This window comes from Canis lupus, chromosome 30 (assembly GCF_003254725.2).
Source record: "Canis lupus dingo isolate Sandy chromosome 30, ASM325472v2, whole genome shotgun sequence".
In the NCBI taxonomy this organism is placed as follows: Eukaryota; Metazoa; Chordata; class Mammalia; order Carnivora; family Canidae; genus Canis; species Canis lupus.
Window position 1 is genome coordinate 39820057 of NC_064272.1, and position 15929 is coordinate 39835985.

General features: G+C 33.7%; 1 protein-coding gene across 13 annotated transcripts in view; it reads left to right on the forward strand.

Moving 5' to 3' along the window:
• The window catches only part of SCAPER (S-phase cyclin A associated protein in the ER), a 435057-nt gene that overhangs the window by 179566 nt on the left and 239562 nt on the right, over positions 1 to 15929 (forward strand). The window lies entirely within an intron of this gene.

The following is a 15929-nucleotide window of genomic DNA, read 5'->3' on the forward strand; positions in this document are numbered from 1 at the left end:
TGAAATTGTTTCATCTTCCAGAAACAGCAAAAACTTGCAGAGTACTCATTTAAGCAAATAACAGAAAGGCTTTTTTGATTGTATTTTTTTGTGATCCTCTAAGTTTCTAAAAATAGTTTCACAGTATACTTGAAGGTATTACTGACCTTCATTCAGTTCTAGTTTATGCTAAGAACTTGCTGACCTTCTGACACTGAAATGCTATCCAGCCCATTTTTGTGAGTTCTTTTTTGTCCTCTGTGTACACATTCCCTTGGTAAGCTCCCCCAGCCCTGTGGCTCTAACTATCCTCCTACTTAGTGACGACCTCCCATTTTATATCTTCAATTTTACTCAGACACAAGCTCCTGTTTTCTTCCTCACCCCACTCTCTAAAACCCCTCTTTGTCCCATAGTCTTCTCTGTCTCAATAAATGGATACTCTACTCTAGCTTTGTATGCCATAACCCTTGAAGTCATCCTTGACCTTTCTCTTTCTTTCACGCCTCACATCCAGTCCAACTGCAAATAATATTAGCTTTGATTTGAAATATATTCAGGAAAAATTAAAAAATATATTCAGAATTTGACTACCTTTCTCTAACTTCACTGTTTCCCCTGAAGCTCTGTGACTAGGATTCTTGTTTCTGCCCTTGCTTCCTTGTAGTCTATTCTAAACACTCAAGTCAGAGTGAATCTACTACAACGTAAATTAGATCATGTCACTTCTATTCTCAAAACCTCCGATTTCCTCTTCCCGTATATCCATACACCTTTTTCCCTTGCCTACTTCAAGTCCTTGCTCAAATGTCACCCTTTTCGTGAGGCTTTCCTCAAGAGCTTGACATGTTTTGTTTGTTTTTTGAAACATAGGTAGTGATAATTTATTACATATTCTTAAAATTATAGGAAAAAAATACCTATGATTCCGTTGCTAATATTTTGGCATATATATCCTTTTTATGCATACTTAGCTATATCTATAGACTTTATTCTTCATCACAATATGATTTATTCAAGTGATGTGTAGAGATATCTGGTGTGGTTTGTTGACTTTTGATAAATCTAGATACTCATGTAATCTATACCTCTATCAAAAATTGTCTTTGTGCCTCTTTCCAGTCAGTTTCTCATTACCCCTGGCCTTTTATAATCACTGCCCTGCTTTCTATTATTATAGAATATTTTTTCCTGTTCTGGTAAGGCATACAAATTAAATCAAACTCCCCTTGGCTGGCTTCTTTTACTAAGTGTACTGTTTTTTAGATATTATCAGTGTTATTGTATGTAGGTAGTTTGATTCTTTTTATTGTTGCACATATTCATTGTGTGCATATCCTACAATTTTCATTTATTCATCTGTTGATAGACTCATGGGTTTCCAGTTTTGGGCATTTGTAAGTCAAGCTCTCCTCAAGTCTTTGGGTATACATGTGTTTTCCTTTCTCCTGGGTAAATACCTAGAAGTGGAATACTACACCATTTTCCATAATGGTGTACTCTTTACACTTCGATCAGCAATCTGGGGGGGTTCCACTTGCTCCACAGTCTTGTCAATGGACACTTGATATTTTTAGTTTTTAAAATGTTATCCTGTTTCAGCAGGAATGTAGTGGTATCTCATTGTGGTTCTAATTTGCATTTCCATAGTGATTAATAATATATATATTGAGCATCTTTTCATGTGCTTTTTAACCATTTAGTATCTTTATGAAGTGGCTGTTGAAGGTTTTTGCCTATTTTAAAAATTGAGTTGTCATCTTTTGCATTGTTTATACATTCTGACTACAAAGTTCTTTGTCAGATATATGTATTGCAAAGTTATTCTTGCACTCTGGAAATTGCCTATTAAATTTTCCTGAAGATAGCCTTTGATAAGCAAAGGTTTTTTCTTGTGATGGTGTCTCTTTTGGGTTTTGGGTTCTAAAAGGTCTCTGAACAAAGGTAAAAAGAAACTGTATTTTTTAATAGAAGCTTTGTAAGTTTATCTTTTGCATTTAGGCTTATGATTCATCTTGAATAAATTAATGGGTATAAACTGAAGCATTGATCCAAGTTTGTTTTTCCATATAGGTAACCAGTTGTTCCAACAGTATTAGCTGAAAAGGTTTCTTTTCCTATTATACTCTCTGTTAGCATTTAGGCATTATGTTAGCTATCATTTTTTGTAGATGCCCTTTATCAGGTTGAGGAAGCTGTTTTTATTCTTAGTTTCCTGAGACCTTTTTTCATAGGCTGATATTCTGTTTTCAAATGCCTTTTCTGCATTTATTGAAATGTACCTTTTAATTTTATCAATTAAGTTCATCAAATTGCTCTTTTAATAATAGTTTTATTGAGATATATTAACATCCTATACAGTTCACCCATAAAAACTATACAACTCTATATTGATTATTGAGGTATAATTGACATACAACATTATATTAGTTTCAGGTGCACAACATAATGATTTGATGCTTTTGTGTATTGTAAAATGATCACCACAGTAAGTCATTAGCATCTGTCACCATACAGTAATAGAACTTTTTTCTTTAAGATTTATTCTCAGTAGCTTTCAAATAAACAGTACAGTATTATCAACTATAGTTGCCTTGCTTACATTTACTTTATAACTGGAAGCTCGTACTTTTTGACTCTCCTCTACTATTTGGCCTACCCTCATGTGACAACAACCAATCTGTTCATCTGTGAGCTTCGTTGTTTTTTGGGGTTTTTTTTTTTTTGGTTATCAAAATGGATCATGTGGTGTTTGTCTTTGACTTATTTCACTTAGCATAATGCCTTCAAAGTCCATCCATGTTGTTGCAAACGGCAAAATTTCATTCATTTTTATAGCTGAGTAATATTTTACTCTGTATCTATGTGCATATATACATATGTATACACAAACATACACACTGCATTTTCTTTATCCATTCATCTGTTGATGGACAGATTACTTCTGTATCTTGGCTATTGTAAATAATGTTGCAGTGAACATTGGGTGCACATGTTTTTTCAAGTTAACATTTTCATTTTCTTTGAGTAAATATCCAGAAGTGGAATCAGTGAATTGTATGAGACTTTTTAGTTTTTTTGAGGAACATCTGTACTGTTTTCCATAGTGGCTATGCCAATTTACATCTCAACAGTCCACATGAGTTTCCCTTTTCTCCATATCCTCATCAACACTTGTTATTTCTTGCCTTTTTTATATAGTCATTCTGACAGGTTTGAGTTGATATCTCATTGTGGTTTCGATTTGCATTTCTCCTATGATTAGTAATGTTGTACTTCTTTCCATGTGTCTGTTGGGTATCTCTGTGTCATCTTTGAAAAATGTCTTCTGCCCATCTTTTAATCAGATTTTGTTATTTAATTGTAAGAGTCCTTTATATATTTTGGACACTAGTCTTTTATCAGATATATGATTTGCAAATATTTTATCCCTCTTGTAGGTTACCTATTTTGTTTACAGTTTCTTTTGCTTGTTAGTTTGATGTATTCACACTTGTTGATTTTTGTTGTCTTTGCTTTCAGTGTCAAATCCAAAAGAATCATTACCTAGATCAATGTAAAGGAGCTTACTACCTATGTTTTCTTATAGGGTTTTTATGATGTACTGTCTAAAATCCATTTTTAGTTAATTTTTAAATATATGGTGTAAGATAGTGTTCCACTTTCATTTGTATTTCATGTGACTGTCCAGTATTTTTTTAATAATCTAGTAAAACAGGGTCCTTACCCTTTTATATATTCTTAACTCCTTTATTATATATATATATATTGACCATATATGCATGTTTTTTTCTGCTCTCTGTTTTGTTCTATTGATCAGTGTGTTCTTTTTTATGCCAATACCATACTGTTTTGATTACTATAGCTTTATAATATAGTTTAAAATTAGAGCATGATAGCTCCAGCTTTGTTCTTTCTCATTTCTTTGGCTATTTGGTTCTTTTGTAGTTTCATACAGATTTGAAAATTATTTTTTCTAGTCCTGTGAAAAATGGCATTGGAATTTTGATATGGATTGCATTGAATTGGTAGATTGCTTTGTGTATTTTGAACTTTGTTTTTGGTAGTTCAAGTACTGTGTATTATGGACATTTTAACGATATTAATTCTTCCAAGCCATGAACATGGAATATCTATCCATTTATTCAATGTTTTCTCCAATTTCTTTCATTGGTGTCTTACAGTTTTTAGTGTACAGGTCTTTCACATTCTTGATTAAATTTACTTCTAGATATTTTATTTTTTGATGCAATTGTAAATGGTATTACTTTTTACATTTCTCTTTCTGATAGTTATTGAGTGTAGAAACACAACATATTTCCGTATTTTGGTTTTGTAGTGCGACCTTACTAAATTTGTTTATTCTAACAGTGTTTTGGTGGAGTCTTTAGGGATACATATATATATATATCTGTGTGTGTATATATATTATCATGTTATCTGCAAACAGTGACAGTCTTATTTCTTCCCTATCAATTTAGATGTCTTCCATTTCTTTTTCTTGCCTCGTTACTCTGGCCAGTACTATAATACTATGCTGAATAAAAGTTGTGAGAGTAAGCATCCTTATCTCATTCCTTATCTTAGAAGAAAAGCTTGCAGCTTTTGATCATTGAGTATGATGTTAGCTGTGGCCTTGTCATATATAGCCTTTATTATGTTTACATATATATATATATATGTATATATATATACATACACACACACACACATATATCCTCTATACCCATATTATTGAGAATTTTTATCTTATATAGATGTTGAGTTTTATCAAATGCTTTTTCTGCATCTATCAAAACGATAATATTATTTTAATTTTTCCTTTTGTTAATGTGGTTTATTACATTGATTCGCTTGTGAACATTGAGCCATCCTTGTATCTTTTGAATAAATCTCACGTAATCATAGAGTATGATCCTTTAAATGTATTGTTGAATTTGGTTTCTTAATAGTTTATTGAGGATTCTGTGTTAATTTTTGAATATTAAATTAAGCTTATATTCCTGGAATAAACCCTATTTCCTTATTATGTATTGTCTTTTCTATATATTGTTGAATTTAATTTTTAGCTTTTTATAAAGGGTTGTTATATTTATGCTTATGATATATATTGATCTGTAGTTACTTGCAATGTCTTTGTATCAAGAGAACATTGGCATCACCAAATGAGTTGAGAACTATTCCCTTTTCTATTTTTGAAGGGATTTCTATAAGATTGGGGTTATTTCTTATTCTAATCATATTTTTTCATCAGTTTTGGTAATTTGTGTCTTTCAAGTAGTTTATCCATTTGATCTAAGTCGTTGAATTTATTAATGTAAAGCTGCATCTACAATTCCATTATACTTACGGTCTCTGGTACTGCACGTTAAGAAACTTGGAAGTCAACGCTTACTCCATCCTAACAACAAGTCAAAATCTGAACATACTGAACAATTAGCAACCATTCTTAAGATCCATAAGAGAAGTGAAGTAACAGGGCAAACTGTGGCCCCTAAAAGTGTAAAGACAGACAGGCAAGTAGAGAGAATCACAGGTTACTAGATCAGATACCTGTAAGCAGAAACTTCTATAGAAACTAGTCCTGGGATAAGAAAATCTCTGTCTCTGGAGGCTCCATGTGGACTGAGAGTCAAAACTACGTTGAATGTTACAGGAAAATCCCATCATGTTTCTGCTTCCAGGAAGGGGGTAGGGAGCCATTTTTATATACCAGACTATTCTGTTCTTAAAAAATGTCTGCCCTCAGGCAAAACTGTTTAATCAGAGCCTAATCTGCTGGTGTTTTAGCAAAAATTAAGGGACTTGAGGGAAGGGAAATACGTTCCCTTTAATTTTCCACGTGAAGGAAGGGAGGGAGAAGGGAAATACCCAACTCCAACCTTCTCTTGCCTTTCTGTCCCACCTGAAGGGAAAAAGGAGACTGAGAGGCACCTGTGAAGTTTATAGTAAAGAGGCACAATAGAAGTATAATAAAAGACTGAGACATAATCATGGGAAAAGAGAATACTCTCCCCATTCCTTACTACCATATTACTAAAGGCCTATTTATAACAGTTCCATATACCTAGTCTAGCTGTCAAGTAAAAATATAAGGCTTACTAAAAGATAAAATATGGTTTGAAGAGATAGAGCAAGCATCAGAATTAGACTCAGATATGCTAGGGATGTTGGGATTATTACACTAGGAATTTAAATCAAGTATGATAAATATACTAAGTGCTCTAATGGATAAAGTAGACTGTGAAGAAGAGTTGGACGATTTAAACAGATGAAAATTCTAAGAGAGACACAAAAAGAAATGCTAGAGATGGAAAACTACAGTAGAAATGAAGAGTACATTTGATGGGCTCCTTAGCAGACTGGACATGACTGAAGAAAGAATCTCTGAACTTGAGAATATTGCAAGAGAAACTTCTGTCCCAGGGTACCTGTGTGGCCTCAATCGGTTAAGCAATGGACTCTTGATTTTAGCTCAGATCATGATCTCAGAGTCCTGGGATCAGCACTGCATCAAGCTCTATGCTGAGCAGCTTAAGGATTCTTTTTCTCCTTCTCTCTTTGCCCCTCCCCTCCTCTCCCACTCTTGCAAATGCATGTTTGCTCTCTCTCTTTCTCAAAGAAATAAATCTTTTTTTTTTAATTTTTTTTTTTTAAGTAGCGTCCCTCCCTCCCCAAAACCCTGAAATAGACTCACAAATACAGAGAACAAACGGATGGTTGCCAAAGGGGACAGGGAGGGGGAGAGAGAGGAGTGAAATAGGTGAAGGGGACAAAAACATAATATCTAATAACTGTGAGACAGCTGCAAGACATTTAACATATGTAATGAGAATACCTGAAGGAGAAGGTAGGGCAGAAGGAAGAGAAGCCGTATTTGAAGCAATGTTGGCTGAGAATTTCTCCAAATTAATTTCAGACACCAAACCACAGATCCAGGAGATTCAGAGAATACCAATAATGATAAATGACCTCCCCCAAAAAACCCAAATGATACATTAGCATATCATATTCAAGTTGCAGAAAAACAGAGATAAAAAGAATCTTGAAAGAAGACAGAGTTTAAAAAAATGACATACTTACAGAGGACCAAAGAAAGAACTATATCTAGTGTCTTCTCAGAAAGCATGCACACAAGCTCATATGGAGCATTCACTAAGGTAGACCACATCTGAGGCTGCAAAACATCTTAATGAATTTAAAAGAATAGAAATCATACAGTGACTGTTCTCAGACCATATAAAATTACTGTAGAAAACATTAATAGAATACTGAAAAATCCCCACATGCTTGGTGATTTAAGAAAAACACTTTTTTAAAAAAAAAAAAGGTTTTATTTATTTATTTGAGAAAGAGACAGAGATAGCAACAGAGAGCATGAGCTGAGAGGAAAGAAAGGAACAGGCTCTCCTCTGAGCAGGTAAGCCCAGTGTAGGTCTCGATCCCAAGACCCTGGAATTATGACCTGAGCCAAAGGCACACACTTAATTAACTGAGCCACCCAGGTGCCCCAAGAAAACACTTTTAATTAACACATTGGTTAAAGAAGAAATCTCAAGAGAAATTTTAAAAATTATTTTGAAATGAAAATGAAAACATAAGTTAAAAAAAAAAGAAAACATAAGTTATCAAGATTTTGTGGGATGCAATGATAGCAGTACTTAGAATTAAATTTATATATTAGAAAAGAAGAAAGATCTAAAATCAGTCATCTAAGATTTCACCTTAGGAAACTAGTAAAAGAAAAAATTAAATCTGAAATAAGCAGAACAAAAGAAAAAAGTTATAGCAGAAATTAATGAAATTGAAAAGAAGTCAGTAAGGAAAATCAGCAATACTGACACCAATAATACTGGTTCTTTGAAAGATAAAATTGATAAGCTTTTAGTCAGGCTAAGAAAAAAAGTCACAAATTAATATCAGAAACGAAAGATGGGACATCACATCCCAGAGACCTTAAAAGGATAATAAATACTATGAATATCTCTTTGTTCACAAATTCGATAACCTGATGAAATCAGCCAATTTATTAAAAGACATAATTTGCCACAACTCACACAAAGAAATGGACAATTTAAATAAGGCTTATATCTATTGAAGAAGTTGAATCAATAATTAATAAACTTCTAAAACAAAATACCAGACCCAGGTAGGTTCATTGGTGAAGTCTACCAACATTTAAGGGAGAAATTATACTAGTTCTTTATGGTGTCTTTCAGAGAATAGAAGTAGAAAGAATACTTCTTAACTCATTCTGTGATGCCGCTATTACTTTAATACTAAAACCAGACAAAGATTTAGATATTAGGATCCTGACAAGAAAACTACGATGACAAATCTTTCTTGTGGGTATATCCAAAAATCCTCAAAATAATTTTAGCAAATTAAATCCAACAATGGTGTATATCCCAACTATGACCAAGTGAGATATATCTCAGATACTCAAGGCTGGTTCAAGTAATATAATCCATCATCTCCATAAGGCTAAAGAAGAAAAATCACATGATCATATCAATAGATGCAGAAAAAACTTACAAATAAAAAAACTTACAAAACAAAACCCAGCACATAATCACAACAAAAACTCTCCGTAAACTAGGAGTAGAAGGGAACTTCCTCAACTTTTTAGAATATCTACAATATATATATATACAACTGATATGATACTTAGTGGGAAAAGCCAGAAGCTTTCCCATTAAGATCAGGAACAAGGCAAGGGTCCCCTCACCTCTCATTTTTCACATTGTAGTGGAAGCCCCAGCTAATGCAAGAAAGCAAGACAAAGAAATAAAAAGTATCCTTGGAATGATGGGGAAGAAACAAAACTGTCCTTGTTTGCAGATGACATGATTATCTACATAGGAAGTTTGAAAAATTGACAAAAAAATCCTGGAACTAATAATTATATTAAAGTTTCAAGATACAAGGTTAATACACAATGGTCAGTTATTTTTCTATATATTGGCAGTGAATACAGCATTTGAAATAAAAACAAAACAAAACAGTGTTTTGTACATTAGTACTCCCCAAAATTAAATGCTTAGGTATAAATCTAACAAAATATGTATAAAATCTGTATAGGAAAACTATAAAACCCTATTAAAAGAGAAAAATGGTAGTTGTACATCTGAGACTAATTTAACATTGTGTGTCAACTATACTCAGTTTTTTTAAAAGTAAGAAATGGAGAAATAATATTTCATGTTTATAAATGCAGTGACTTGATATTGTCAACATGTCGGTTCTTCTCAAATTGATCTACAGATTTAATGCAACCCCAGTCAAAATCCCAGCAAGTTATATTGGCAAAGTGATTCTAAAGTTTATGTGGAGGGATCCCTGGGTGGCGCAGCGGTTTGGCGCCTGCCTTTGGCCTGGGGCGCGATCCTGGAGACCCGGGATCGAATCCCACATCGGGCTCCCTGCATGGAGCCTGCTTCTCCCTCTGCCTGTGTCTCTGCCTCTCTGTCTCTCTCTGTGTAACTATCATGAATAAATAAAAAATCTTTAAAAAAAAAAAAAATAAAAAAAAAAAAAATAAAGTTTATGTGGAGAGGCAAAGAGCCAGAATAGTCAACACACTATTGAAAGAGAAGAACAAAGTTGGAGGACTGACACTACCAGACTTCAGTGTAAAACTATAGGAATTAAGACAGTAAGATATTAGTAAAAGAATTGACAAATAGATCAATGCAAAGAATAGAAGCCCAGAAATAGACTCTCATAAATATAATCAACTAACCTGTGACAAAGTAATGAAGATGATAAATGTAGGAAAGATAGTCTTTTCAACAAATGATGTTGAACAACTGGATATCTACAAGCTTAAAGTGAATCGAGACACTAAGTTTACACTTTTCACAAAAGTTAACTGAAAATTGGCCATAGACCTAAATGTAAAGCTCAAAACCATAAAATGCCTAGAAGATAACATAATGAAAAAATCTAGATGACCTTCAGCTTGGTGATGACTTTTTAATTACAATACCAAAGGCATGATCCTTGAAAGAAGAATTGATAAACTGAACTTCTTTAAAATGAAAACTAGCGCTGGGTGGCTCAGCGCTCGAGCACCTGCCCCTGGCTCAGGGTGTGATCCGTGGTCTCAGGATCGAGTCCCACGTCGGGCTCCCTGTCTGGAGCCTGTTTCTCTCTCTGCCTATGTCTTTGCCTTTCTCTTTCTGTGTCTTTCATGAATAAATAAATAAAATCTTTTAAAAAAAAGAAAAACTATTATATGAAAGATACCATTAAGAGAATGAAAAGACAACCCCTGGATTGGGGGGAAAACATTTGCTGAAGAATATTGGATTAATGACTGTTATCCAAAATATATAAATATCTTTTAACTCTACAATAGGAAAATGAAAACTCCAATAAAAATGCCAAAGACCTTAACAGACATCTCACCAAGACAATGAACATCTCAAATAAGCATGTGACATTATATTCCATATCATATGTCATTAGCTAAGTGCAAATTTAAACAAGATACCACTACCTACTTACTAGAATGCCCAAACATCCAGAACACCGACAATACCAAATACTGGCGGGGATATGGAGAAACAGGGACTCTCGTTCTTGATGGTGGGAATGTACAGTGATATAGCACTTTTGGATGACAATTTGGCAGTTTCTTACAAAAGCAACCATAATTCTACCATACTGACCAACAGTCACATTCCTCTGTATTCTCAAAGGAGAGGAAAAGTATGACCACACAAAAACCTGCACATGGATATTTAAAGCAACTTTATTCGTATTTGCCAAAACTTAAGCAACTAAGGTATCTTGCAGCAGGTGAGTCGATAAAATAAATTTGGCTATATCCAGACAATAGAATAGTATTCAGCAGTAGAAGAAATGAGCTATGTATGATATCATGAAAAGACATGGAGGGAGATACATTAAATACATAACACTGAGTGAAGGAAGCCAATCTAAAAAGGCTACATACTGTATGATTCCAACTACAGATCTTCCATATGATGGGGTTATGCCCTGAAAAACCCATTGTAAATTGAAAATATTGTTAAACATGCATTTAATACACCTAACCTACCAAACATTATAGCTTAGCCTACTCTACCTTAAATGTTCTCAAAACACATACATTATTCTACAGTTGAGCAAAATAATCTAACACAAAGCCTATTTTATAATACAGCGTTGAGTTTATTGGATGTAGTAGTGAATGTGAAAGAGAGTAGTATAGTTGGTATAGAATGGTTTAAAGTATATTGGGTGTTTACCCTTTTGATCTTGTGGATGACTGGGAGCTGTTGCTCACTGCTCCTGCCCAGTATTCTGAGAGGACCATACCACGTATCACCAGCAGGATCTCTGAAAAAGATCCAAATTCAAAATGAGAAATATAGTTTCTATTGATTATGCATCACTTTTACACTCTGGTAAGGTAAAAATAATAGTAAGTCAATCCAGTGTCAGTGACAGTCTGGAAAAGGCAAACCTGTAAAGACAGTAAAAAGATATGTTTTCATCCCCTTTTTCATTCCTAAGAATTATAATTATTCTTTGATCATTCTGACCAGGAATTTATCAATTTTATTAATCTTTTCAAGAATGAATTTTTGCTGTCATTGACTTTCTTCATTTTTTTCTATTTCACTTATTTATATTTTTAAATGATTTTTATTTTTAAGATATCTTATAAATACCATATATTTATTTTATTTACTTACATTTTAAATTATTTTTTCCCGTGTTTACTTGGTATTTTGTTTTTCCACCTGGATTCCTAAGGTAAAAACTTAAGATTACTGATTTGAAACCTGACTCCTTTTATAATATATGCAATTATGGCTATAAGTTTCTAAGTTATGTCCCACATATTTTATATGTTGTGTTTTCTTTTTCATTCAGTTCAAAATATTTTCCAATTTTACTTCACAAACTCATTGCCCCATTGGTTGCTTAGAAGTATGCTTCTGAATTTCCAAATAATTGGGAACTTTCCACATATCTTTTTGTCTTGGTATTTAATTTCCTGTGATAAAAGAAGATACTGTGCATAACTTCAGTTCCTTTAAACTTATCAAGACTTGTCATATGCCCCACATCAGGTTTGTGTTGGCCAGTGTTGCATGTTTGCTTGAAAAGTATGTATATATTACTTGTGATAATTGTAGTTTCTGTAATGTCAGTTGGGTATGATTGGGTGATAGTGCTTTAAAATCTTTCACATTGTATCTTTAATATTGTCTATTTCATATTGTGTCAGTTACATAAAGAAGAATATTATTCTTTATAATATTCTGATTATTTCACACTTACACCTCACACTTCAGTATTTTCCAGTTTTGCTTCTGATTTTTTTGTTTTTATGATTTTATCCATTTATTCATGAAAAACACAGAGAGAGGCACAGACACAGGCAGAGGGAGAGGCAGGCTCCATGCAGGGAGCCCGATGTGGGACATGATCCCAGGTCTCCAGGATCACGCGGCTGAAGGCGGCGCTAAATTACTGAGCCACCTGGGCTGCTCTGCTTCCGATTTTGAAGCTTTGTTGCTAACTACATACAAATTTAGTATTATTTTATCTACTTGAAAAATTTATCCCATTATCATTATAAAGTGCCCTTCTTTGCTTTTGGCGATATTTCTTATGGTGAGGTCTACTTTATCTAATATCAGTATCACCATTTCCACTTAGTATTTTCAAGGTAAGTCTTTTCCCGTTCTTTTAGTTTTAACTTTATATCTTCATCTCTTTATATATTTTTGTGCACCTCTTATAATTGTCATATGTGAGTCTTCTGTTTTTTCTGACAGTGTCTATTATTTGCAGTTTTTAATTAATTTACATTTACTGAAATTACTGGTGTGGTTTTTTTTTAAGTGGACTATTTCACTGTCATCTGTTCATCTGTTGTTTGTTCCTGTTTTTCTTTTTCCCTTTCTGCCTCCTTTTGGATTACTTTTTTTAGTATTCCATTTTCTGTCCTTATTAATTTAGTATTTCTACTACTTTATTTTTAGTGTTTGCTTCATTTAAGATGTATAACCTTAAACTATCACAGGATAACTTTATAAAATATTAAGCCATTTTAGTATAAGTTTAGAATCTTACAGTAGTATACTTCTATCTTCTCTCTTATGTAGGTACTGTCTTATATTTTACTTCCATGTGTATACTGCAAATCACACTGTAATTTTAATTTTTCTTCTAATTATTCAGTTTTCTTTTACATAATTTACAAAACCATAGCCTGTGCTTTTCATTTTTTTCAAATAGTTTTCAAGTTCCATCTCTTATCCTTGTTCTTCACATGGATTACTTCCTTTAACAGTTTTTATTGCAGGTCTACTGGCAGTAGATTTTCCTATCATTTGTTTGCCTGAAAATGTTTATTTGATTTTCATTTCTGATTGATGTTGAATTATGTGATAATGGTTTTGTTCTTTCAGCACTTGACAATATTGTTCTATTGTCTTATGCTTAGGTTGTCCCTGATTAAAACGCAGCACACAACCCCTGAAACTAGTAATTCACTATGTGTTAAATTAACTTGAATTTAAATAAAATCTAAAAAAAAAAAAAAAGGCAGCACACATTCTAATCCTTTTTTTACTGTATATAATATTTCTTGTTTTCATTTGGCTGCTTCTTAATATGTTTTTCATATGATGGTTTTAAGCAATTTCATTATATGGTTTTCTTTGTGTTTTTCCTGCATGGTGTTCATTAAGTTTCTTGAATCTGTGAGTTTATGTTTTCTCTCAAATTTAGGAAAATTTTGGCCAATGTTTCTTAAAGCATTTTTTTTTCTGTGCTGTACTATTTCTTTTTCTTTTATGGGATTTCAGTTGCATTTAAAATAGTGTTTGATGTTGTTCCACAGGTCAGTTTTTTTTTCCCTCTGCATCAATTTGCTTCTGCTCTGCTTCTGTTGCTTTATATGATGTTTTCTTTTGTTTGTCATTTACTATTAAAATTGTCCACTGAATTTTTCATTTCATGTGTTGCATTTTACATCTCTCTGAGTCTCTTTTGGTTCTTTATTATAGTTCTAATTTATCTATTTCTAATTCTGATTTGTTCTTTTTTATATTTATGGTTTCCTTTACTTCCTTTAACATATTTATGAATTTATCTGAAGTCCATCGTACTTGTAATTTCTCCATCTGAAATGGTTTATTGACTGATTTTTCTCCCAAATACAAGTATATTTCCTGTTACTTATGCCTAGTAATTTTGTTGCTACTATTTTTATTTTTATCCTTTTATTGGACAGTGTGAACTCTGTGTTATTGTATCTCTGGATTTTATTGTTTCCGTTAATAGAATGTGGAATTTTATTCTGTCACACAGGTTACTTGTCTTAATTTTAAGTTTTGGGGGTGAGTTTTGAGTAACCTTTAATTCTAAATCTAGATTGGCCCTACTCTAAATGTTTGGCCTTTGTAAAGTTGTCACTGAACGACTAGAGTGTTCCATAAATATTTATGGGACGCCTGGGTGCTCAGCAGTTGATTGTCTGCCTTTGGCTCAGGTTGTGATCCCCAGGATCCTGGGATTGAGTCCTCCATTGGGCTCCCCTGCTTATGTCTCTGCGCCTCTCTCTCTCTCTCTCTCTCTCTCTCTGTCTCGTGAATAAATAAATAAAATCTAAAAAAAAAAATTCAAAAAAATTTTGTAATAAAGCATTTGAAACTCAAACATCTCTCACCTTTTGCAAGCTCTGGTCATTGTTCAGCTTACAGTTCCTTGGTAGTTGGTCTTTCCTCTGCTGTGGGGTAGCTTTCCATGCTCATTCATAGATTAATATGGCCAAAGACTTAAGAGGATCTTTGGAGATTTCTGGGCCTTCGCTGTACACTTTCCTTCTCTCTTTCTCTGAGCATAAATTCCACCTGTCTCCTTGGCTCACACTTAACGCTCTCTGTTGTGGTTACCTCTGTTCCCTCATATATAGCTGTTCGGAGGGCGCCTTCAGGCAGGAAGATGACATGATCATGGGACCTAGTTAATTTGTTTCCTTGGCTCAGGGATTACTGTAGTAGGTTACTAGTTATCTATACATGAGGAAAGTAATTCTGTATACTTTAGGAATTCTCATTGTTGTTCAAAACTGAAGGGCCAGTATGATACTAGTTAGTCTATAGTGACTGAAAACAAAATTGCCAAGTGGCATTATCAGCACTTCCCCAGTTCTTTTTTTTTTTTTTTTTAAGATTTTATTTATTCATTCATGACAGACACAGAGAGAAAGAGAGAGGCAGAGACACAGGCAGAGGGAGAAGCAGGCTCCATGCAGGGAGCCTGACGTGGGACTCGATCCGGGTCTCCAGGATCACACCTTGGCTGAAGGCGGTGCTAAATCGCTGGACCAATGGAGCTGCCCCCCCAGTTCTTTTTGCTGCAGCCCTTACCAACATCTAAAGTTCTATTTATTTAATTATTACTTACACATCGTTTTTTCTCCCACTAGAATATAAACTTTATGAGGATTTTTGTGTCTGTTGCTGGCACCCAGTAGGTTTTCAACAAACATTTGTTAAAAATAATTAGATGAGATTGGATTGTGAGATTCATGTTTGTATCACTAGGATTTCTTTGGCTTTTTAAAAATGGAGAAAAGAACTGTGAGTATTGCTTTCATAGATCAGAATTCAGTCTTAAGGCTTGATGATCTGTTCCATGTCTCATGGTATATTAGTGAAGGTAATAAGGTTGTGGGGACCTGATTCAAGATGATGTAAAACCAGAGATGTTTGGTTTTCCATCAGCCAGCTAGATGAAGGACACTGTCTAATGGCAAAGCCAGAATTAGCAGGTGGTTTATATTGTGGGTATGTATTCTAAAACTCATTAGTAGGTTTCTGTATGACCTGTAAAATGGATGAAGAGCTACGAAGAGTGCATGTGGTTCCTTAAAAAAAGTTTTGAGGGATGTCTGAGTGGCTCAGCAGTTGAACGTCTGC